Raw genomic sequence first — 25352 nt, 5'->3', positions numbered from 1 at the left:
TGTGCCCTCCTGGGCTGTGACTCCGGCGGTGGTCTCTGGACCAGTGACGATACTTGTGCCCTCCTTGGCTGTGACTCCGGCGGTGGTCTCTGGACCAGTGACGATACTTGTGCCCTCCTGGGCTGTGACTCCGGCGGTGGTTTCTGGACCAGTGACGATACTTGGGCCCTCCTGGGCTGTGACTGTGGTGGTGGTCTCTGGACCAGTGACGATACTTGGGCCCTCCTGGGCTGTGACTCCGGCGGTGGTCTCTGGACCAGTGACGATACTTATGCCCTCCTGGGCTGTGACTCCGGCGGTGGTTTCTGGACCAGTGACGATACTTGTGCCCTCCTGGGCTGTGACTCCGGCGGTGGTCTCCTGACCAGTGACGACGGTGCTGGCATTTGTGTCTGGACCGCCGGACATGATGGCGCACTTCTCCGCCGTGACACTTACAACAGGCTGGGCAGACTTCCTCTGGACCTTCCCCACCTTTGTTGGAGTTACAGATGACTCACCAATCCCCTTCGATCCCATGTCACTTGTTGTCCCACCAGGGGTCTTAAGACGGTCCCGTCGTCCACTCTCCATTTTAAGAGCCTTTACAGGGGGTGGGCTGCCTGTGCCTTGGCTCCGGGTCCTACTGCCTGCCCTGGTGGACGGTGCACTCCAAAAACCTGGAACACGCACCACTGGTACTGGAGGCTTTTTGGCTGAGGCGCTACGACGGGACTGATGAATTGGAGGGGGGGTGGGGGCAAAAAGGTCAATTTGACAGAGGGACAGTTTCTGACGAACACTGGGATGGGTAGCTGGAGGGGGTCTGGGAGTGGAGGAAGAGGAGGTGGTTGTAGGAGGTGTCACTTTAGCTGTTTTGGGTGCAGGTGCAGGTACTGTTGTGAGGTGGATGGATGTTGGGTGAGTGATTGCCGGCGTTTGTGTACTTTGGGAGGGGGCGTCACAGACACACTGGGAGAGGACACAGGGGACGTGTAAATGGCAGTGGAGGTGGTGAGTGCAGGTGAGCGACTTGTGGTGCTGGGTGTCCTGGTGCGAGTCCTAGTGCCTGTAGATGTGGTGCATGCAGGTGTGTGTGTAGACGAGACTGGGAGGGAGGAGGGAGAAGAGGAGGAGGGGGACACAGTGGAGGCAGTGGATGTTGCTGTGTCTGTATGTGGGTGAGGCTTGCATGAGTGCCTGTGGTGTGTGTGGTGCCTATGTTTGCCTGAGCTACTTGTGTGTGTTGACTTGTGTGCATGCTGGTCTGTAGGTGTGCTTGGGATGGGCTGGGGTACAGAAGATTGGGTCTGGGTGGAGGAAGTTGGAGGGGGGAGGCTAGACACAGGGACAATGGCTGCCATCAGTGCTGAGGCCAGAGATTGCAGGGTTCGCTGAAGGACAACCTGACCAGAATGAATGCCCTCCAGGAATGCATTACTGTGTTGCAACTCCCTTTCTACACCCTGGATGGCATTCACAATGGTAGACTGCCCAACAGTGAGTGACCTGAGGAGGTCAATGGCCTCCTCACTGAGGGCAGCAGGGGTGACTGGGGCAGGGCCTGAGGTGCCTGGGGCGAAGGTGATGCCCACCCTCCTGGGTGAGCGGGCACGGGCGAATGCTGAGGGGCTGCTGGGAGGGCGGTGCTGGTAGGGGGGGTGGCGGCTGTACCTGTAGAAGTGGGACGCACAGAGGGTGCCGCCACCACAGGAGAGCTCCCATCGGTGGACAAGTCCGTGTCGCTGGTTGGTGATCCGGTGGCCGATGTGAAGCTCCCCTCGCCCTCCATCCCACTGGTGCATTCAGAGTCTGTGGTGTGGCCCTCCATGGCCATGTGGGATGCCGCTCCCTCGTGCTCTGGTGCCACTGTACCTCCGCCTGATGATGCTGATGTACAAAAGGACAGGGAGAGCAGGAAAAGGGGGGGAGACAGAACAAAGAGAGTTTTAGTGCATGGCATTCCGCTACCGTTGGCGGACAAGACAGACGCAGCAGCCCCCTGCATTACGCCTTGCTCCTGACCTCTGCACATGCAATTTCTGGGACATGGCCTACCTGGCAATGGTGGAAATCTGCGCACATGGATGCCACAGAGGCAACTATACCTCAACTTGGCACTCTGCTGAGGTGGGGTTGAGTGCCACATGGGCTACATTACGGAGGGGCCTTGCCTACCTAACTAGCCCTGGCCTAGGGACACCCACAGGCCTCCTCCCCTACCCAGACCCCTCTAATGTGTGAAAAGTCAGCAGAATGAGGTTGTACTCACCCCCTTGTGTCTGCTGTGATGTCCTCAAGCGCCCATCCAACTCCGGGTAGGCCACCGCCAGGATCCGGAACATCAGGGGGGTCATGGTGCGACGGGCACCCCTCCCACGTTGGGAGGCCATCCCCAGCTGAGCCTCCGCCGTCTTCTTGCTGCAGCGGCAAATGTCCTCCCATCTCTTACGGCAGTGGGTGCCCCGTCTCTGGTGGGCCCCCAGGGTCCGGACTTCCTTGGCGATGGCACGCCAAAAGTCCCTCTTCCGGTGGGCGCTGACCTACATGACATGCACAAGGAAAGAAGAACAGTCATTACCAACTGCACCGTCAATGTGAGTGGCCCCCTCCCTACTCTGGCCATGTGGCCCATTCATTCCCATGCATTAATGTTCTATGAACTCTGCCTCCTTCCCTCTTCCACCCAGCCCTCTCCACCCAGGCCTAGCCCATACAACGTGCTCCCGGTGTACTAACTTGTTGGTCTGGAGGACCGTAGAGTAGCGTGTACTGGGGGAGGACCCCATCCACAAGTTTCTCCAACTCCTGTGCAGTGAAGGCAGGGGCCCTTTCCCCAGACGCAGCAGCCATCGTCGCTTCCAGACCGAGGTCACAGCAGCACTAGCAGTGTAGGTCCTCTCCTGACGAAGGTCAGGTATCTAGTGATTGAAGAGATAGAAAATGGCAGTGACGTCCGCGGCGGTGACGTCCGCGGCGGTGCGCATCATCACTGCCAGCGCACCTGCTCATTGGCTCCTGGGACCCATAGGGTCCAATGTTAACCAATGCAGCATTGCGCCGCGGTCTACGACCGCCTACCGCAACGGTGTGCAACGCCAGCGCAGTTACCCCACAATCCCATTGTCCCAGTTTAGAGGTCAGGCAGCCGCCATTTCAGGGGCCCACATGGCTTCATTTACCACTGCATCACACATAGCTAGGCCTATACTCAACACACATAGAGGAAGGGGTTTTGTCTGGTGTAGTCTTGTGTGTAACTGCGGGCACATACCTGGAGGAATAGTGACTGGTTCTTCGCTGTTGTCCTTCTTAGGCACCGTCAGCTGGGACATATGAGAAGATGGCGGAATCCTCCGGTGTACCGACTGCTGGTGGACCTGTTGACAATGGAAGAAAGACATTTAGGGGCATATTTATACTCTGTTTGCGCCGGAATTGCGTCGTTTTTTTTTTACGCAATTCCGACGCGAAACTAACTCCATATTTATACTTTGGCGTTAGACGCGTCTAGCGCCAAAGTCCATGGAGTTTGCGTAATTTTTTAGCGTGGACACCTACTTTGCGTTAATGATATGCAAGGTAGGCATTCCCGTCTAAAAAATTGACTCCGAGGCATGTGCGCCGTATTTACACTCCCGGGCAAAATTCACGCCCGGGAGTGGGCGGGTCCAAAAAAATGACGTACGGCCGCTTTTGCGCCGTTTTTTAGCGCCTGGACAAGGCAGGCGTTAAGGGACCTGTGGGCTCGGAAGGAGCCCAGAGGTGCCCTCCCATGCCCCCAAGGACACCCCCTGTCACCCTTGCCCATCCCAGGAGGACACCCAAGGCTGGAGGGACCCATCCCAGGGACATAAAGGTAAGTTCCGGTAAGTATTTGTTAAAAAAAAAATTGTGGCATAGGGGGGCCTGATTTGTGCCCCCCTACATGCCACTATGCCCAATGACCATTGGGCAAGGGGGCATGACTCCTGTCTTTTCTAAGACAGGAGTCATTTCTATGGGGTTTGGGAGTCGAAAAAAATGGCGCAAATCGGGTTAGCCGGCGCTAATTTTTTTGACGCAAAACTATAAATATGGCCCTTAATCGTCACCTACAGGTTTGACCGTGCCACAATCCAGGAATTATGTACCCAGTTGGAGCCAGACCTGATGTCACCGATCCGCCATCCGACTGGAATCCCCCCTGACATGCAGGTGCTGTCAGTGCTCCATTTCCTTGCAAGTGGGTCTTTTCAGACAACTGTGGCCATGGCATCAGGGATGTCCCAGCCTATGTTTTCCAACGTGTTGTCCAGAGTGTTGTCTGCCCTGCTGAAACACGTAAGTAGATACATCATTTTCCCTGAGGTGGAGGAATTGCTTACAGTGAAAGGTGACTTCTATGCCCTTGGAGAAATCCTGAACGTCATAGCTGCTATTGATGGGACCCATGTAGCTCTGGTCCCCCCCCACAGGAGTGAATAGGTGTACAGGAACAGGAAGAATTATCATTCGATGAATGTCCAGATGGTCTGTTTGGCAGACCAGTACATCTCGCAGGTAAATGCAATGTTCCCTGGCTCAGTGCATGACGCCTACATCCTGCGGAATAGCAGCATCCCTGATATGATGGGTCAACTCCAGAGGTACCGTGTATGGCTATTGGGGGACTCTGGTTACCCCAACCTTTCCTGGCTATTGACCCCAGTGAGGAATACCAGGGCAGAGGAACGGTACAATGATGCCCATGGGCGGACTAGGAGGGTTATCGAACGCACCTTCGGCCTTCTGAAGGCCAGGTTCAGGTGCCTCCATATGACAGGTGGATCCCTATTCTACTCACCGACGAAGGTGTGCGACATCATCATCGCCTGCTCCATAATCCATAATTTAGCATCGCGACGCCAGGTGCCTTTTCTGCAGGAGGATGATCCAGATGACGGTGTTGTGGCAGCTGTGGAGCCTGTGGAGCGAGTGGACAGTGATGAGGATGAAGCTGAGGATGAAGAAAACGACAACAGGGAGTCAGTCATACAGCAATATTTCCAGTGACACACAGGTGAGAACATTTTCTGGTTTAACATTACATTGACTTTCACACGTCTACCTCTATCCTGTACCTACATTTCACTCACTATTTGTTAATTGAGTTGTACCCTTCCATTTCAGTTTCACAGGTGTGGTTACCTACGTGTCAACTGCTTGCATCCTTGAAGGGCTTGTGATGTGTGACATTGGTATGTTAGCCTTACAATGGGTAACCCATTATGACACTGTAATTGATAATACAAAGTTCCAAATCATAGACTGACTCCAGATTTCTTTGGCTTTCAAGGGTGTTTATTTAAGTGATAAAAAAATCAAGGAAGGTTGTAAAATGGGGATGGGTGATGGTGGAGAAATATCCATGGCAGAGTCCAGTCTATTAGTCTCACAGGTGCACTGCCCATCTGGGCATTGGAAGTGGAGCTGGGGCAGTTCCAATCTGGACAGGGTGACAAAGTGAGACAGTGGGGGGACAATCAGGGTGGTCTTATTTCCTGGCGGTGGTCTTGCCATCTTGCTCTGTCCTGTTCCTGGATCTCAGGGCCCGCTTGCGTGGTGGTTGTCCGTCTGCAGGGGATGGGGTGCTGGTGTGTTGGTCCTGTGGCGGGGCGTCCTGACCACTAGCGCCGGCGGAGGTGGTGGGCAGTTCGTCGTCCTGGCTAGTGTCAGGGGCCCCTTGGAGTGCCACGGTGTCCCTCAAGGTCTTTTGAATGTCCGTCAGCACCCCTACGATGGTGCCCAGGGCGGAGCCGATGGTCCTGAGCTCCTCCCTGAACCCCAAATACAGTTCGTCCTGCAGACGCAGGGTCTCCTGCAACTTGTCCAGGACTGTCGCCATTGTCTCCTGGGAGTGGTGGTATGCTCCCATGATGGAGGAGAGGGCCTCGTGGAGAGTTGGTTCCCTTGGCCTGTCCTCCCTCTGTCGCACAGCAGCCCTCCCAGCTCCCCTATGTTCCTGTGCCTTCGTCCCCTGGACCGTGTGCCCACTACCACTGCCCCCAGGTCCCTGTTGTTGTTGGGGTGGTGGGTTTGCCTGGGTGCCCTGTAGTGGTGGACACACCGCTGATTGACCTGTCCTGGGTAGGGAGGTTTGGGCCCGCTGGGTGGGTGCTGTGCTGGTGATACCAGAGGGTGGCAGCTCGGTGTTGGGCTGTGGCTGGGCAAGGGGAACCGACTGTCCTGAGGCCCACAATGGTCCAGGCTGGTCATCAGGATCCAGTAGGGCATAGCTGCTGTTGTCACTGTGGGCCTCTTCTGGGGGTGGAGTGGTGTTGTCTGGACCCTCTGGTGTGGTGACATTCCTTCGGCTTCCTGCAGGGGTGTAAGAACATGATTACTGCATGTGTGTGTGTTTCATGGTGTGCAATGGGTGGGTGTTTGTGTACCCCAATGCTAGCATTCCTGTGTGGGGGCTTGTGTGGTGATGGTTGGGGGGGTGTTCTGGGTATGTGCAGTGGGCATGCTTTAGTGAGGGGTGCCCATGCTTAGTTGTGTCATGCAGGGCTTGGTGTTGGGATGGGTGGTTGGTGTCATGGGTACATTACTGAGGATTTGGGGTGATAGGGGAGGGTGTGAGGGTGGGGGGGTGTGATGGCATGCAGGTAGGGTGGGGGATGTGATAGTTAAGATTTGACTTACCAGTGTCCGTTCCTCCACCGACTCCTCCGAGGCCCTCAGGATGCAAGATGGTCAGGACTTGCTCCTCCCATGTTGTTAGTTGTGGGGGAGGAGGTGGGGGTCCGCCGCCAGTCCGCTGCACTGCGATGTTGTGTCTGGAGACCGTGGAACGCACCTTCCCCCGTAGGTCGTTCCACCTCTTCCTGATGTCCTCCCTATTTCTTGGGTGCTGTCCCACTGCGTTGACCCTGTCCACTATTCTTCGCCATAGCTCCATCTTCCTGGCTATTGATGTGTGCTGTACCTGTGAGCCAAATAGCTGTGGCTCTACCCGTACGATTTCCTCCACCATGACCCTGAGCTCCTCCTCGGAGAAGCGGGGGTGTCTTTGGCGTGACATGGGGTGGTGTGTGTGAGGTGTGGGGTGGTGTATGTGGTGATGAGTGTGGTGAGTGTAGTGGTATGTGGTGTTTAGTGCATGGATGTAGTGTGGGTGATGGTGTTGTGTGCCTCTGTGTGATGGGGTTGTCAATAGCTGTGCTGTCTCTCTGGCCTTCTCTCAGAATTTCTGGTTGTAGGGGTTTGTGGGTGATGTGGGTGTGTGTTTTATATGGTGTTGGGTGTGTGGGAGTGTTGTTTGTATGTGTATCAGGTGTGTGTATTTTGAATAGTCCAATGTGGCGGTGTTTTGTAGATGTGTGTGTATTTGGAGCGCGGCGGTGTGTACCGCCAATGGAATGCCGCGGTTGAAAGATCGCCGCGTGGATTCGTGGGTCGTAATAGCATGGGCGTGTTTCTGTTGGCATGGATGTGTTTCCGCCAGTTTATCGCTGACCTTTGGTGTGGCGGTATTGTGTGGGTGTCTGAATTTCGGCGGATTCCGTGATGTGTGTCATAATAGCTGTGGCGGTCTACCGCGGCCGCGACGGTGTATTGGCGGTCTTCTGCACGGCGGTAAGCGCCTTATATCGCCAATGTTGTAATGAGGGCCAATGTGTTTTGAACAATCAGGGAGGTACCAGGGCTAGGTCCTTGAATGTTGTGGCTACTCTACTGTTTAGTTGGAAAGAGATCAACTTGCTGTCAATTGTGGTGGCCCATATCAAGGAGGTGGACAACATTGTGGCAGATTCCCTCAGCAGGATCTTACCCTCCTTCCAGGAAATGCCCTGGGCTATGTTTCAGCAGCTGTGTATGAGGAGATAAAGACAAGGGGGCCTGGGAGTAATCTCTGCTTACACAGTTAAAAAGCTATTCTCCAAGGGTGCATAGTGGTTCTATTCTTGTAGCTGATGAGCATGTATTTTCACATGTAGTTAAATCTTATTGTTAGGACCCAACCCTAATTTTATCCTCAGTTTCTGTAAGAACACGTAACAGATAATAATATACAATAATAAATATGTTTTTCTTTGGTGAACCCCCACAAATGTATTAGCATTTTAAGGAAACTACCAATTTGATTCAAGATTGCAACATCAGATGGCCTAGGTGCAACTTTGACAGCTAAGAATTCCATGTGTAATTCTTATTCATATATTTATCTGTTTCATGTTTTTATATAAATGGAACAAAATCACTGCTGTTTTTGAGAAAGCCTTGACGTTTATTTATTTACATGCTTTGAGGTCACAGCCTACCAGACAGTGCAGCTGTCTGGTTTGCTAAAGACATCTTGGGGACATTCAGAAAGTTGACCTAGGAATGCATTCTGCCTTTTGCTTGCCATTGGCTTTGTGGTTTGTAACAACACTTTATACTTGCTTCATTTGTTTTAGGCTTTCTAGCTTGAGTTTGGTCCATCCTCTGCCAAAACCTTATTTACAGTTTCCTTCTAACTGCTCCTTTACTGGAAACAGGCCTGTAAATGTTGGTCTTATCTCATCACATTTGCTGTGCATTCAAAAACTGAGGTCAATTGTCAGGTGCTGTTGTTCAAGAACGCGTGTTTACTTTTCTTTCTCTGACTTCAATGAGAGAGGATTTATGTGACAATCTTGCTGGAACTCAGGGTAGGAAAGAGTTTGTTTCATAGCCCGCACACATTTAAATGACTTGCGTAAGTGTTGCGTAAGTGTTTCAGAATATATAAAAATTAGGAACACAATGAAGCACATTTTTGTTATTTCTGAAGTGTGTTGGAAACAAATACTTCAATGTGATCAAAACAAATCCTCACCTTAGGTGATACAATTTCCACACATTTTCACCTGCTCACTGTATAGACTTATTAGCAAAACTGTGTGAAATGTTATGGTAATTTCAATTGAAAATGTGTTGTCTGTAAAAGCAGTGTGCTCCCATTCCATGAATACTGCACTCTATGGCACTCCACTCTATGCCACTTCATGCTATGCCTCTCTACAGTACCCTTTACCATGCCACTCTGTGCCAATCCACTCTTGGCCACTCTACTCTACACCACTGCACTTTTGGCCACTGCACTCTACACCACTCCAGTCTAGACCACACTAATCTACTTAGCAACACCTAACCCTGTGCCCCTGCACTCTACGGCAATCCACTGAATGCCACTCTCATCTACTCAGCACCGCTGCACTCTATGCCATTATGCTGTATGCCACTGCGCAACTGCACTCTACCCTGCAACTCTTAACTCTGCGCCACTTCAATCTGCTCTGAAAGAATCTACTCTACACCACTGAACTATATGCCATTCTACTCCACACCACACCACCCTATGCTACTGTACTCTCCTCCACTCTACTCTTAACCACTGAACTCTACACCAATGCACTCTCCGTCACTGCACTCTACACCATAGCACCCTACTCTACATCACCGTACTCTACACCACTGCTCTCTACACCACTCTACTCCACTGTTCTCCTCTGCACTCTGACACTCTACTCTGCAACACTGCACTCTCTGCCACTGAATTCCGTGCCACTCTACTATGTACTACTCCACTTACGCTACTCCACTCTACGCTACTGTATTCAATGCAACTGCACTGAATAGCACTATATTGTACTCTGCACCACTCTATGCTACTCTACTCTGCCCAACTCTACACCACTGCACTCTATGCCACTCTACTCTACTCTGCACCACTGCCCTCTGCATCCTCAACTCCATGTAACTCCACTCTGCACCACTGTACGGCACTGTACTCTACGCCACTGCACTTTACACCGCTCTTCAATACTATAGTCTGCACCACTCTACTCTGTGCCACTGTATTCTGCACCACTCCACTCTACACCACTCTGCACTACTCCACTCTGTTTCACTCCACTCTACTATGGACCACTTTAATCTACACCACTGCATTCTATGACGCTGCATTGTAAGCCAATTAATTCAATGCCACTGCACTCTATGCCACTATACTCTACAACACTCTACGCCAGTGCACTCTACACCATTCTTTTCTACTTAATGCCACTCCAGTGTTTGCCACTCTACACAACTCCACACTATGCCTCTCCAATACATGACACTCTATGCCACTCCACTCTACAACACTCTACTCCATTCTTCATCATTCCACTCCACAACACTCCACGCCACACTCCTCCACACCACCACACCACTAACGTTTAGCCCTGCTGAACAGCACAGCCACACTGGTGTACAACATGACTAAAACACATTCGCAAAGCCAATAGCTTTTGCAAAGGCGAGAACTACTGGCTTTGACAACTCTTGTTTAGAAATGCAGCTTAATTGCCAGGGGTCGCATGTTGTAGACACACTCACACCACCAGCAATTGGAGTCAGCCTACAATAGTGAATCAGACAGCAACTGAACCACACTACGATTGTTTCTAGGAGTTAACAAATCAGGCAAAGTGACACTATAACACAATCAGCCCAGAGAGATCCAGGGTGACAGCAACAACAACAATGGATATAGACTTTGACCCTCAAGCGGTGAGACTGAGAAAATACGAGATGAAGTTAGAGTCAGAAAGTGGAAGGTAGTAGAAGAAATAATCTTGAGGTGGAATCCGGTCTAGGAAGCCTTGGCATTTGGCTAAAACATCAGCAGGCATCAGTACTTATTTTGTTTTACAATTTAAACACTAGGGCCTGTAGTGTGGTCAGTTTTATGTATCCTTTGCATGTTAGCTTCAGGCTTTTAGGCCTTTGTGCACTTTGCCCTGGATGTATTTTATTCCTTTGCTCGCAGCTTAGAGCCTCTGTGAACTTTGCTCTAAATGCTTTTTATTCGGCTTCGTACTGTTATTTTTCAAATAACCAGTTCTACGGTCTTGTTTTATTTTTTATATCACACTGTTTAGCCTACTTCAGCACTGGAGTCCTCAATAACACATTCTTGTTCACTCTGTGCTTCAGTCAAGGATACAGTCTGGTACATTGCCGATAGACGTGGTTGGAGTTTAGTCTTTGGCATTCTTGCGTAGGGACATTTTGTGATCACACTGACATGTTAGTTATAAAAACACTTCCTTGTCCCAATACAGGGGAGAGGGAGATTCCGACCAGGGAACCACAACTGGACGCTGACTGCCTTGTTGCAATTGCTGAAACAGATCACAGGCCTTTGCTCAGGTATGAGGGTTTCTGGCTTCCCGGGGAATATGAAAGGCAAGTTAGAAGCTTAACATGCTGTGCTCGAAATAGAACTAACTGAGAGAGATTAGAAATTATTAACACCATGATAGCGTTATTCTTATGTTTCACTCTCCTAGTGACTATTTCAATCCTACTGTGTTGTATGGTTCTGGTTATTGCGGCTCACGCCTTAATATCTAAAATGCAGTCGTTTTATCAAAACAATCTATAAAACTCAAACTGCCTTTGTCATTTGTATATGAGATCACACTGTAAATGAGAGAGCTGGTTTGGATCTGAGTGACCACGACTTCCCTGAGAAGTTCCAAGGATGTCATGCGCTCGGCTGCCCAATCGTCCCTTCCCGTTGGGAGAGATGAGGCACTGCTAGTTAGCCGGAGCAAAACCGGATTTAGGGTGACAGAGGGCCTTCCAAGTGGGTCAGACTCAGTCCCCCACACCGTGAACAATCCTGCTACCTAGAAATCCAGTAGTCTCATTTAGGATAATGAGAGCCCACGCGACATGGCGCCGCCAACGATTGGTCTGGCTCTAATTTTCGGGTCCGGATGACTCTCTCGGTCTCATATATATATTGACTCCTCGGTTCTGTAAACGGAGACGTCCGTGGCGCTGAGGATTTCCGCCACCACGAGATAGGTGCCTCCTATTACTTAGTGGTCGGTTGTTCAAGCTTGAACTTTGAAAGGAAAACCCCGATATTGGTGTGCCTTCTCTTACCTAGTGTTGTTTTTATAATAGCGAATCCTAATGTAGTGAATATAGCGCTTAATATGCGCCCACCGCATATTAAGCGGACATCTGATAGCACATGGTCTAACGAACCAAGGGGGTCCGGTCACGTTTGTGGTGGACATCCATGCAGCTCATAGAACAGAGCTTTTTTATTCTTGGGTCGTATTTCCAGCAGTTGATGGGGGTACAAACACTTTTCATGAATACACTATTGCGAATGTCCCTGGACAATACAGGGCATATGCATACTTAGAGATTCCTTTATCTTATCAAGAACACCATAATTGGCTTGATGGCGCCCTCCCACACACAGTAGCACAAGTTAGGTTAGGTCCACTGAGTAATGATGGTCCTACCTGGACTTTATTGGCTACATACACACCATATCCTGCGGTTGCTAACTTGGCAGTGGCTGAAGTTCGTTGTTTATATATAGACTTAGCTACTACATACAGAAGACTGGTTCAATTTGTAATGCAGACTTTAAATACTAATGCAGCGCGTGCTGCTCCGGCGCACCCACATGCAGTGGTTCCGGGTATCAATCCGGCCACTGTACACTCAGTTATGGTTAAAGTACCGGCTAAACGTGAGGAGACTCCATTTTGGCTGGCACAAAAAATAAATACGCTGGAAGCAACGTTTCCCCATACAGGACCCCAGGATAAACAAAGAATATTGACGATGTGTTTGCCGTATGGAATGGTTCCTACTGTGGATCATTGTAATACTTGGGGCACAGTGTTTGCCGCGCTCTACACTACAGCACACGGTACACCAACATTGGCTAATCTACCGGAAGTGCTAAAACAAATTCAAGATGAATATGGGGCTGCCCCAGCCTTAGATTTAGGGATGCAGCTGATGGGCAATTTTGCCTCAGTTTCTTCTATTATTTTGAGTAATCTCAAAGGAGAGGCAGTAGTGCTAGCAGTGAGTATGCGTCTTCGAGACGTCCCGCAAATTAATCAAGAGCCGGAGCTGCCGAGAATAATAGCAGAAACATATTCAAGTATCGGTCGTGATAGCCTAGGGGCTAGACCGCAAAAACCACAGTTACAGGGTAAGAATAGTAAGGATACTACTAAACAACAGCAACCTGAGGGTACTAAAAAGCGCTGGGAGAAAAAACAACAAACACCTAAAAAGGATAGGGGACAATCTCCGCAACCGGAGACCCCGCAGAATAGGTATAATCTCAGGAATAGGGATAATTTGAAGATGCCTGATAGATATCAATATACTGATACACGCCAATCTCGTTCCTTTCAGGACTCATCGGAAAAGAAAAATGAGAGAGGTGGGCGGTCAGAGCGGAGAGCGGAGTACGTGAAACCGAGACAGGAATCACAACGCTCAACGGAGGTTTCTGTCAAAAAAGAAGAGAAACCGATCCAACAAAAGCAGCAATTTAAAAAAAAGAAGGTGGCAGCAGTCTCATGTAGACATGCCACTCAAGAAGAGAGTTCTCTTGAAGAACAAGACATGAGCACTAGCACTGTTAGACAGCGCAGCAGAGGTCACAATAGTTTGCCAGAATCTTCTAGAACATCTGGAGGTGAAAGCAACTGATGACTTCATACAAGTCGAAACAGCAGATATGCGTGTCTCTGATCCCGATAGGGTTTATACAGTAACTTTACAATTAGAAGGGGACATTGAGCGCATTGTAAACGCCATCTTTTGGGACCGTGTGGTCAAATTGTATGACATTCTGCTGGCCGAACAGGATTGGCCCCTGACTTTGTTCGTGACTGTCCAGTTGGGGAGGAGGTTATTACACCTTCATTCTCACCACTTTTTCTGGAAGAACTAGCAGAGTCCTATAGTAAAACATGGGCTCTGGCACAGGCTCCTGCCTTATATAGAAATAATGTGGGGTGGGATAGGGATTCACCTTATCATGTAATTCCAGTAAAGGGCAAACCTCAGCCGCAACCGCAATATCCTATAAAATTTGAAGCGAGGGCATCGGTAAGGAAAATACTTACACAATTAGAGTACCAGGGAGTAATTGAACCCTGTGTCTCGCCGATGAATAATCCCTTATTTCCAGTAGCTAAACCGGACCATTCTTATAGGATAGTGGTGGATTACAGACATTTAAATGGACATACACGCACATATGCAATACAAAATTCACACAGCGCAGTGCTCATGAATAATATTGTGCGTAGGAAATACAAAACAACATTAGATATCTCGAATGGATTCTTCTGCCAAAATATAGCGCCCGAAAGCAGGGACTATACGAGCTTTAGTGCGTTTGGCTCTCAAAAAAAAGTTTTGTAGTCTGCCTCAGGGGTATAAAAATAGCCCAGGGCTATTTTCGGCTCGTGTCACTGAAATTCTGCATGAGTTGGACCCTGAAGCTTAGGCATATGTTGATGATATATATCTGACGGACGATGAGTTACTGCAACATTTAAGGCGGGTAGCGCGCATTGTTGTGGGATTTGCTGAAATTGGCTACAAATTTTATTTAAAAAAATCCAAGATTGCCTTCCTCAGCGTCATTTTCCTGGGATATGAGTTGTCGAATGAGGGCAAGAGCTTAGCGCCACACTTTTTGGAAAAATGTGCACAGTTGCAACCTCCTAATACGATTCGGAAACTCCAGTTATTATTGGGGTTTCTTCATTTTGGCAGAACTTACATTCCTGATTACGCTACACGTATAAAACCATTATACGAGTTAATTCACCCGAATTTTTCAAGTAGATTTTGGACGAATGAGCATACACATATTCTTCGAGATTTGCAAACTGATCTCTTAGCAGTAAAGCATTTACACACTCGGGACAATAAAACGCATCTGGTCATCAGGGTTATACCTGGGGCCTTTGGGTTTACATATGTCACCTTTAATGAGGTTGAGGCAGTCCCGATAGCATACAAGTCCCACTTGTATTCGGCTGCAGAACAACGTTTTGCATGGACTGAGAAAATTCTCACTGCTGTACAGATGGCTGTTATTAAGGAACAACCTCTTGCCCAGGGCCAACGCATTATTGTAGTGTCCCTGATTCCGGCCCTAGAGGCTGTTACTAACGCGAATGTTCCCTATTCGAAAGCTTTACTCCCGCGATGGATACAATGGGCAACGTCTTTGACAGCCAGTGATGTAGATTACATATTTGACACTAAACTGCAGACTCAAGAATTTCTTCAATATGAAATGGAGTACCCAGTTCCCGCTGGTACGCTGCCTATTGACCAATATCAGGTGGCCATGTATACTGATGGCTCTGCTCAACCAGCAGTTGGGACTAAACAACAGTATTCTGCTGCATGTGCGGTGGTGAGCGGCTATATGGAGGTAGAAGTGTTCTGCCCCCGACATACTTATACACAGACCTTGGGAGATTGTACAGCACAGTTGGCTGAGCTGAAAGCTCTATTGTTAGCCTTGGAACATGCGGATCTGGCAATATTTACATTGCTGGTTTGTGATTCCTATTACTGTGTTCAGTCTTTCAATGAATACTTACACTACTGGAGGTTGAACGGGTTCAGAGATTCAAAAGGTAACACCATTAAACACAAATTGCTGTGGGGGAGGGTTGCGGATCTGAAGGAAAGGCTTCCTAAAGTCCATGTTGTGCATACACTTGGACACCAGCGCGTTGGAATACACATTGCTGGGAATCCATTGGCTGATGAAGCCGCAAAATCGGCAGTGGCAGTTGCCACTGTGGCCGCAGTAACTCGTTCGAGTTCAAAACCAGACACAGAGATTTTGGCTGCCATAAAGGCTACGGCTGATGGCACGCCGTTTCCTAAAGGATTCCCTTCTAAATATAGTTACTGCATGGGTGGTATGCTAAACGCTGTAGTTAAAATCCCAGGCGTTGGTGTACGTGAAATGCCCACGCGACCTCGGTTGATTACTGCAGCACATGAGGGGGCGGCATCTGAACATGCTGGCGTGGCTGCCACCATTTCACTCTTACAGGCTCGTTATTGGTGGCCTGGTCTCTATAAAGAGACGAAGCAGTATGTCCTTTGTTGTGATGTCTGCCAACAAATTAAAGTTTCCACGGCTAGACGCCCACAGCAGACGCCCCTTCTGATATCAAATAAACCTTTACAGTGTGTGTACTTGGATCATTGTGGTCCGCTGACAACAGATAGTGCATACAAATATATATTGGTTGCTGTGGATTCGTGCTCCAGATTTGTGTGGGTCTGGCCACAGCGCTCGGCTGACGCTCGAACTGTTATTAAAGATTTGCGCATCTTTGTCGATACATATGCAGTTGCGGCTTTTCAGGGCCCTGCTTTTGCCTCTAAAGCATTCAGGGACACCATGGCTTCGTTGCGGGTCCAGCTCCAGTTCTCGTCTCCATTTCATCCCGAGGGAAATTCTGTCGTGGAGCATTTAAATCACGATTTAAAGCAATCCTTAACGGCCAGAGTTATAGGCACGGGTCGTAGTTTGCTAGCCCACCTGTATGGAGTACAGAGAGCACTTAATAACTTGCCTAGAAGGTCCCTGGGGGGGTCGTACTTCATATGAGTGCCTGTTTGGAACACAAATGTATGTTCCTGATCTAGATGGTCCTGGTGTGGAGACGGCAGATACGCCCTTTGACATAAATGATTGTGTCACTGTTTTGCAGGATTTACAACAATTCTGTGAAGTTAACTCTTCTGCCAGTGCTGCCTCCACAGGAATTAAGGATGAACCAGTAACGCCTACTGGTTGGATTCCCAGGATTGGGGATCTTGTGCGTGAAAAGGTCGCAGTGAAAAAAGAATTTGGTCCTTCCTATCGGGTGCCTGTCCCTGTGCTAGGGATCCACGGCACGAGAACTGTAATTTTGCCACCGCTGCAAGGGGCCAAAGGAAATCGCTTTGTTTCCATTGATAATGTCAAGTTACAACATGTGGCAGATTCTGCACAGCAGACCAAGAGGGACACCCAGTACTTCCGGAATCCCTCTTACTACTGGGGAAGAAGTTCCGCTGCAGGTGATTTGCACCAACGATATTTTCTCTCCGAGCTTGGGGAGGGTGGAAGCTGATCTTGCGATTGTTCCACTGACGGCGAATAATTTGGAATCCTTTGATCAAGTTGCTGTAAGTTCTACTGATATTGCTGAACATGTAGTTTATAGCGTGCCAAGGCGAGAGCCACCATCTGCTTCTTTGTTTACGGTTGCACCTTTTGCGAGAACTACCTCGGGCTGCTTCAACACCACTGATGATACCGTGTCGGACTCTTCGTCCCCTTCAACACCAGCCCTGGGTGCACGTAAGCTGCTGTGTTGGCTCAAACATACATATTTTGTTGTTCCTTGGAACTATCTGTGGCTTTTTATGACTGTGATGACTCGTTTCCTAATGCTGGGGTTTGTGGTTACCTTTTTTTCTGGTGATACATGGTCATTTTCTTCCTGAATGATCTGACATTGGGCACGTGGAGACGGTGTTGAAACCACATTTTTCGTCACATATGGTTCGAAGAGACTTGTCCTTTGTGAACATTTCTGCTGTACCAATTCCGGATGGGATTGTATGGGATAGAGTGATGTTTGATATATATGGTCCCACTGAGATGATTCAGATACCGTATGTTCTCAAATTGTCAATGAATTATATTGTTATACCAGGCATTGTTTCTGATGATTGGGATGTGAAGACAGTTGATTCTATGTTGATAGAATTGCAGTTTTATACTGTCTATGAAAATGAAGATGCTTACCAGTTTAGAGATAATTATGGTGACATGTTTTGTTACAATTATTATGGACACCACTTTATTCATAAAGCCAGTAGCCCTAAATCAATATTTGAGTATATGCAATGGGAACATTGCCCGACTCCTCCACAGGGGAGTTCTAAAACTTATTCTGACAAATTTGCGTATTTTTCTGGGCATCATCAACAAAGTGCTAAGTCGTATTATTTTAGAGTTACTCCGCATGCTAATAAGCAAATGTTATTGACTGATACTAAATTACTGTATTCCAATTTGTTTGTGTCCAAACTATCTGTTGAAGGGTATGAATACTGGTCCAAAACTGTTGATTTGAAAAGTGTTTGGGAAACGAAAAATTGGCAAATGCAGGGTACGGATACATTGTTTAGGGCATGTATTATTCCTGTCCAAATTATTTTTTTAAATGACACTATACAACAGACTAGCTGTTTGGGCTTAGCAACAATTAGGGAATTGAATTTGCCTGGCATACCTGTCCCTTCCAGAATGAAAAATTGGCAGCAATAAATATATTAATGCCACGTTTAGTGAGCTTACAGACTGGGTCCAGAATGGTACGCTTAACACTTCATTGACACGTCGAGGCGGGTGGTTATTGTGGCCCATAGACACTAATAGGTGTCATCAACGTTTTTTCACCTCTTCGGGGGGTTCAGGACTAGTAGGGCAGACCCTCGCTACATATCACCAGAACATGCTGATATTATTACTACATATAGCGTGGGGAAACTTTGTCAACAATGGTTAAAATCATCCACGCTAGATGCAGTTAAAACACATCTCACGTTACTGTCTAATGATACTGACTTGCATGATTTTTTGTCAGGACCAAGAGTACCACGGAAGAAACGTTTTTTGTAAGTATATAATGAGATATGGAAACTTTCACAACAGGAGGCAGCGGCCCGGTTGAGGCAAATTGATCAGGATAATTTGATTCAAGCTTTGTCTGTTGTGGATAATGGGATGCATACCCTATCAGACCGTGTATACACAATTGACAACGTTGTTTCCTCTGCTATAGACATTATTAAATCAGATATGTCTTCTTTATATCATGGGCAGAGTCAAACGCGGTCCATCATGCAGTTGGGTTGGACTCTACAGACATTGAAGGCAGGTCGCGTTGCGTGACAATACATTCGTGCCAGGGAGATATTCATTTCCTTTAATTTGACACTTCAACAACAACTGATGGCTAAGAAGGAAGCGACATATGTTATGTTAAATATTGAAAAGTTGGAGAAGTTGCCTTTTACTGTGGCTGAGATTCCGCCTGCTGAGTGGTTGATTCACGGGGTTATTAATTTACCTATCTCCACTCTGCAATTTACTTTTTGTTTAAATCACATTCCGGTGGGTAGATATGAATGGTTGGGAGACAGTTACATACATGAGGTGTGGGAGCTCCCCTTTCTATACAGATGTCTTAATGGTATGAGGGAGGTTTTTCTTAGGGGTAGCGAATGCGAAACTTCCGTCAGCCATTCAATGGTTTGTAAACAGCTGTCTTTGCACGGGGTGTGTAATGCCTCGATTGCTAACTTAGCTTGTTATCTTAAGGGAGTTCCAGTCCCGGTAATTAAAAACACTTTCCAGGTGCTTTCAAACGGCAGCTACGTCCTTCTGAACAGTGAACCCTGTTGTGGCATGGGTGCCGGAATAGTTTACGTGGTCGTTGTCACCAAGGCCGTTACATGCTGCGGGAATGTGTTGTTTCCCCCCACTCGAATTAAGGAGGTAGCGGACATCTGGCCTCATATTGCTACTTCCAAGGTGCATTTCGACAAGTTGAGTCGACTGAACGCTCTATTGTTTCAAAAGCATGTGGCCCTTACATCTGCTAGCGAGACCTACGAACTTCAGGTGGCAAGGTCATCAGTGGAAATACAGTCCCTTTTAAATACTAACTTTCCGAGTCACTTTGGTGAACTCGTGGGACGTATATTTAATGCGTCTAGCACTGCTGGAATTGCAAATTTTTTCAAAGCCGTTGGTGTTGGTTTTGCTCATACCTTCTCTTCCATATTCGGTTTAATACCTTCGGCTATTCATTCTATTTTCGGAAGCATTTTTGGGGGATTTCCGATTACTTTGGCTTTGTTGGCTGGTGTTTTGCTGTTGCTGCTGTTCTTCCGCAATGGCTGTCCCACCGCGACGAGATCCCATGTTAGTGCTCCTGTCAGCGCAGCTGTGTCGTGAACGCATGATGCAGCATTTTGAAGCAATACTCCTGGGACAATTGGAGTCTGTCATTCCGACCGGTTTTGGATTGTGTGTAACCTTTGTTTCGGTGCCTTTGGTGCTCTTTGAACATGCACTGACTCTCTGTCTCTCACTGCAGCACCCCCCAGTGGTCGATACTGATCTGTTGATGTTCCCGATTAGGGCTCATTCCCAGACTTGTGCACTACGGTTGCGTTTGCTTCGTTAAGCAGTTTATGAGATTCCCTTCCTGGAGGAAGATGGTATTGTCTCATTCATAGGCCCTGCACGGGGTGCCGCCCTGGATGGTTTTGGGGCTTTGGAACACACCTGCTCCATGATAGTTTTTGGCGCGGATTTTCCGATATTGACATCTGTCGAAGTGGAGGATCTCCTGCTTTCCGTGGCTTCTGTCTAAGAATTGGATTTTTTTTATTGAAATGACATAGTATCAAATTTGGCTTTAATGTCACATGCTTCCCAATATAAATTAGTTTTCTGCTTTGCTGTCCTCTGAACTTGTCGAAATATTTTTGATGTATATTTTTTTTTGTATCTGGGGCATATTTTTCTATTATTAGAACCACTTGCTACCGACAAGGGGAGGGTGTAGTGTGGTCAGTTTTATGTATCCTTTGCGTGTTAGCTTCAGGCTTTTAGGCCTTTGTGCACTTTGCCCTGGATGTATTTTATTCCATTGCTCGCAGCTTAGAGCCTCTGTGCACTTTGCTCTAAATGCTTTTTATTCGGCTTCGTACTGTTATTTTTCAAATAACCAGTTCTACGGTCTTGTTTTATTTTTTATATCACACTGTTTAGCCTACTTCAGCACTGGAGTCCTCAATAACACATTCTTGTTCACTCTGTGCTTCAGTCAAGGATACAGTCTGGTACATTGGCGATAGACGTGGTAGGAGTTTAGTCTTTGGCATTCTTGCGTAGGGACATTTTGTGATCACACTGACATGTTAGTGATAAAAACACTTCCTTGTCCCAATACAGGGGAGAGGGAGATTCTGACCAGGGAACCACAACTAGACGCTGACTGCCTCGTTGCAGATGCTGAAACAGATCACAGGCCTTTGCTCAGGTATGAGGGCTTCTGGCTTCCCGGGGAATCTGAAAGGCAAGTTAGAAGCTTAACATGCTGTGCTCGAAATAGAACTAACTGAGAGAGAGTAGAAATTATTAACACCATGATAGCGTTATTCTTATGTTTCACTCTCCTAGTGACTATTTCAATCCTACTGTGTTGTATGGTTCTGGTTATTGCGGCTCACGCCTTAATATCTAAAATGCAGTCGTTTTATTAAAACAATCTATAAAACTCAAACTGCCTTTGTCATTTGTATATGAGATCACACTGTAAATGAGAGAGCTGGTTTGGATCTGAGTGACCACGACTTCCCTGAGAAGTTCCAAGGATGTCATGCGCTCGGCTGCCCAATCGTCCCTTCCCCTTGGGAGAGATGAAGCACTGCTAGTTAGCCGGAGCAAAACCGGATTTAGGGTGACAGAGGTCCTTCCAAGTGGGTCAGACTCAGTCCCCCACACCGTGAACGATCCTGCTACCTAGAAATCCAGTAGTCTCATTTAGGATAATGAGAGCCCACGCGACAGGCCCATATTTAACAAAATATGACAGACCACAATGCTGCACCAAAATTGGCAGCGCAGCACTCCATCATTTTCACAACATAGGGATGCACCGTATTTAATTGAATATGGTGCACCCCTGTGGTGTCCCCTGTGCTGGTGCTAAATTGAGCTGCCTAGCACCAATGCAGGTATCCTTGCACCATCATGCAAGGATGTCTGCATTGAGGGGTTTGATTGCTTATGTGTAGGAAGGTGTCCCTTCCTGCACATAAACAATCACTAATGGCGATTTGGCACTTCTGGGTGTGCTGTAGAATGCAGCACACACAGAAGTGCCAAAGCGTGATTTTGAAATGATTGTTTATGTGCAGGAAGTGACACCTTTCTGCACATAAACAATCATATGTGGCATTTTGATCTTTCTTTGTGTGCTGCAGAATGCAGCACAAATAGAAAAAGCAAAAAGCATGGAGAAATAAAAGTATTCCTCCTCTTTGCGCCTTGCTAATGCCACCCCAGGGGTGGCATTAGATTTTAGCGCTGCCTCAGGTTTACGAAAACTCGTAAATCTGAGGCAGCGTCAAAATGCAAAGGGTGTTGCTGTGGCACGCCCACACTGCATGCCCCTTCCATCAAAGGGCTGCGTGTGAAGGGGCCATACTTACAAGGTGGTGTTAAGCCACAGAAATTGGCTTAATGCCACCTTGTAACTACGACTCAGGGCATTGCGCTATGGAAGTGTCATAAAAAGTGACGCTCCGGTTATGCTAGGGGCTCTTAAATATACCCATAGGTCCAATGAAATGTTGATCTCCTTAAAGTCCAGTATGAACCTATGCCCTGTACTTTGTGGGCACGGAAGAGTGATAGAAGAAGGGAGATACCAGATGAAGAGAAGATGCATAAGCCATAGCAAAATGGATGATGTTGACAATAAAGAGAGAAGAAACCATCTCAGCTTTTTCTTAATTTTGGTGAGTAAGATGCGCAGTCTGAACAATAAGAACCTGGCGGAACAGTGGCAGCATGGAGAATCACTGGCAGGGGAAGGCACATTTGATCGCAGGTCTAAGGCACATGGACGTTCTTTGGCATCTGAGTTGCAAGAGCACATCATTGCGCATAAAGATTAAGGAGCAGTGGGGCTATTCTCAAGATCCCATAGGGGTTCAAGTGATAGTATAAGAGGGGGAGCAGAGTGCAAGGAAGGAGAAGTGGTAGGACAGGTTGATAAGTAGGACATCTTATGTCAAGAAAGGATAGTTTAAAGAAGAGGGGTTGAGGACACTGGAAGGTGGTGGGTTTACTGAACAAGGCACAAGATTTGTGGATGGATTGAATGGTTATCTAGAATTAGCTGATTAAACTGTCTGTCTTTTTAGTTTTAGGTGATATCAGTTTAACAATGGTCAAAACAGATGATCAAATCGTGATCAAAATCTTAGACAATAAGGGCCTAATTTACGAGGCCCTTGCATCACCGAATCTTCACTTTTAGTGACGCTCCGGTGGTGCTGTGCTCTGCTCCATATCTTCAAGGCAGCGTTAAGCCTCTTTATTTGGCTTAATGAGGCCTTGTCAGTTTGGGCATCCCAGACGCAGTGTTCTGCAGCAAAGGGATGTGCAATGGGTGTAGCTGTGGACTTACCCACACAACACTCATTGCTTTTTGACACTGCCCCATATTTGCATGAAATCATAAACCTGAGGCAGTGCCAAAAACTAACGCCAGCCCAGAGGTGGTGTTAGAGTGGCGCAACAAGGAGAAATACTTTTATTTCTCCTCGTTTTTTGCTCTTTCTCTGTGTGGTACATTCTACAACACACATTGAAGGAGAAAATTGGCATTAACGATTGTTTATGTACAGGAAGGTTTCCCTTCCTGCACATAAACAATCACCCCCACAGCGCAGGTATCCTTGCGCCACGGCGCAAGGGTGGCTACATTGGCACATGGCAGCTGAATTAGCACCGGAGCAGAGGAAAATACAGGGATGCACTATGTTCTTATAATACGGCACATCTCTGCATTTGGGAAATGATGCAGCTCCACGCAGCAATATTGCTTGCAGCACCACACTGTGCCATTCCCTACTAAATGAGACCCTCAGAGTTTAAAATTATAGGGCCTCATTTAGAAGAAACTGGTGCATCACTTGTCGCAGTTTGGACTCTGTCTCTGGGCAAGACTGCTGGCTCGAGGATGACAGTACTTATGTTTGTAGGTGACTATGCCTATCCTACAACAATTCGTAACTGTAGTCCCAACCCTTCCGGCTCACTAGCAGTACATCACCAAAAACCCAACCAGTTAAAGGTGATTTGTGGCAGCCTTTACGTATGGACTCAGAAGTATGACATCTCAGGCAATGTCGTGGTTAAACGGAGATTTCCCCTTTCTCACAGATATATCATGTCTCAACCAAACACAGGCAATGACAAAGATGCAGTAATGTTTCAATAGATTTTATTTAATACAATCTGCAATCTGCGGTAAATCGCACGGGCTGCAATGATTAGGATAATGAGCAGCCCAAGAAACAGAAATTGTAAAGACAAAGGTCATGATTATAAAAAACCCCACCATCTTGCAATAGCATAAAGAGACATCGAGTGTGTGATATATCCTAATACACTAGCATAAGAGGCCTAACATTCTACCTAGAAGAGAGCTGGGTATCTTAAACCTAATCTGCCAATGCCATGTCCCTGGAAGGAGTCCCCAACCCTTGTTACCTTGGAATGATGTCTTGTGCTCAGACTCCAAAGGAACACGAAGTCCGGGTCAGCGTCAAGGCGACGTGCAGCATCGATAGAAGCGATGGTATCTGGTCAGAATCCCTCTGAATATCTGTCTAAAGTGTGATGTATTTATACAGATCTACTTGGACCCCTGACATAGGTTGTACCAAAACAATAGATAACACAGCATGCTTGGGACGGTAATTTCTAATGTGAGCATCTACAGTTTGTTTGTCATTGTCGCAGGAGTTGACTCCTTAGCGCGGTGACACTGATAGCATAAATCTAAACAAAATGGCCTAACTATAAACAAGGCAGCCATCTTAGAAGAATGAATTATATAAATGGTCTAAGGCAGAGCAAGCTAAGTAAGTTAAAACTCCCTAGGTGACGGGGGCACGAGTCTGCAAGCTAAAGGCTAAGCTAACTCCTGCTATCCCATTAAAACAAACTAGGATTCACTACATCCTCCCCATTGCCGTAACAAGTATGACGCCAGTACTGGATGCCACCAAAGCTGAGGGAATCCAAAGGCTAAAAAACTGCTGTGGACTAAAAGCGAAGCATAAAAACAAAGTTACAAATATAGCTTAAAATTAACTGTTAAAAACATACAAAAGAAACTTAAAGTCAACCATGACAAGCACAGCAGGCAAAGGAAAGAATCATACATTTGGAAATCACTTATGAAAAAAATAATCCAATCATTGTGGCGTGGAACAATAGTCGTGATCTTGAAGACTAGCTCCGAAGTCACCTGCTAAAAAATCATCAATAAATGAAGCAAAATTGTAAGGAAATGCCTCCTTGGCATGGTAACCCCCTGACTTTTTGCCTTTGCTGATGCTAAGTTATGATTTGAAAGTGTGCTGGGACCCTGCTAACCAGGCCCCAGCGCCAGTGTTCTTTCTCTAAACTGTACTTTTGTCTCCACAATTGGCACAACCCTGGCACTCAGGTAAGTCCCTTGTAAGTGGTACCCCTGGTACCAACGGCCCTGATGCCGGGAAGGTCTCTAAGGGTGGCAACATTTCTTATGCCACCATAGGGACCCCTCACTCAGCACATGCACACTGCTTCACAGCTTGTGTGTGCTGGTGGGTAGAAAATGACTAAGTCGACATGGCACTCCCCTCAGAGTGCCATGCCAACCTCACAC

Source organism: Pleurodeles waltl, chromosome 4_2, assembly GCF_031143425.1.
Source record: "Pleurodeles waltl isolate 20211129_DDA chromosome 4_2, aPleWal1.hap1.20221129, whole genome shotgun sequence".
NCBI classification, from domain to species: Eukaryota; Metazoa; Chordata; class Amphibia; order Caudata; family Salamandridae; genus Pleurodeles; species Pleurodeles waltl.
Note: the sequence above shows the minus strand (reverse complement) of the source record.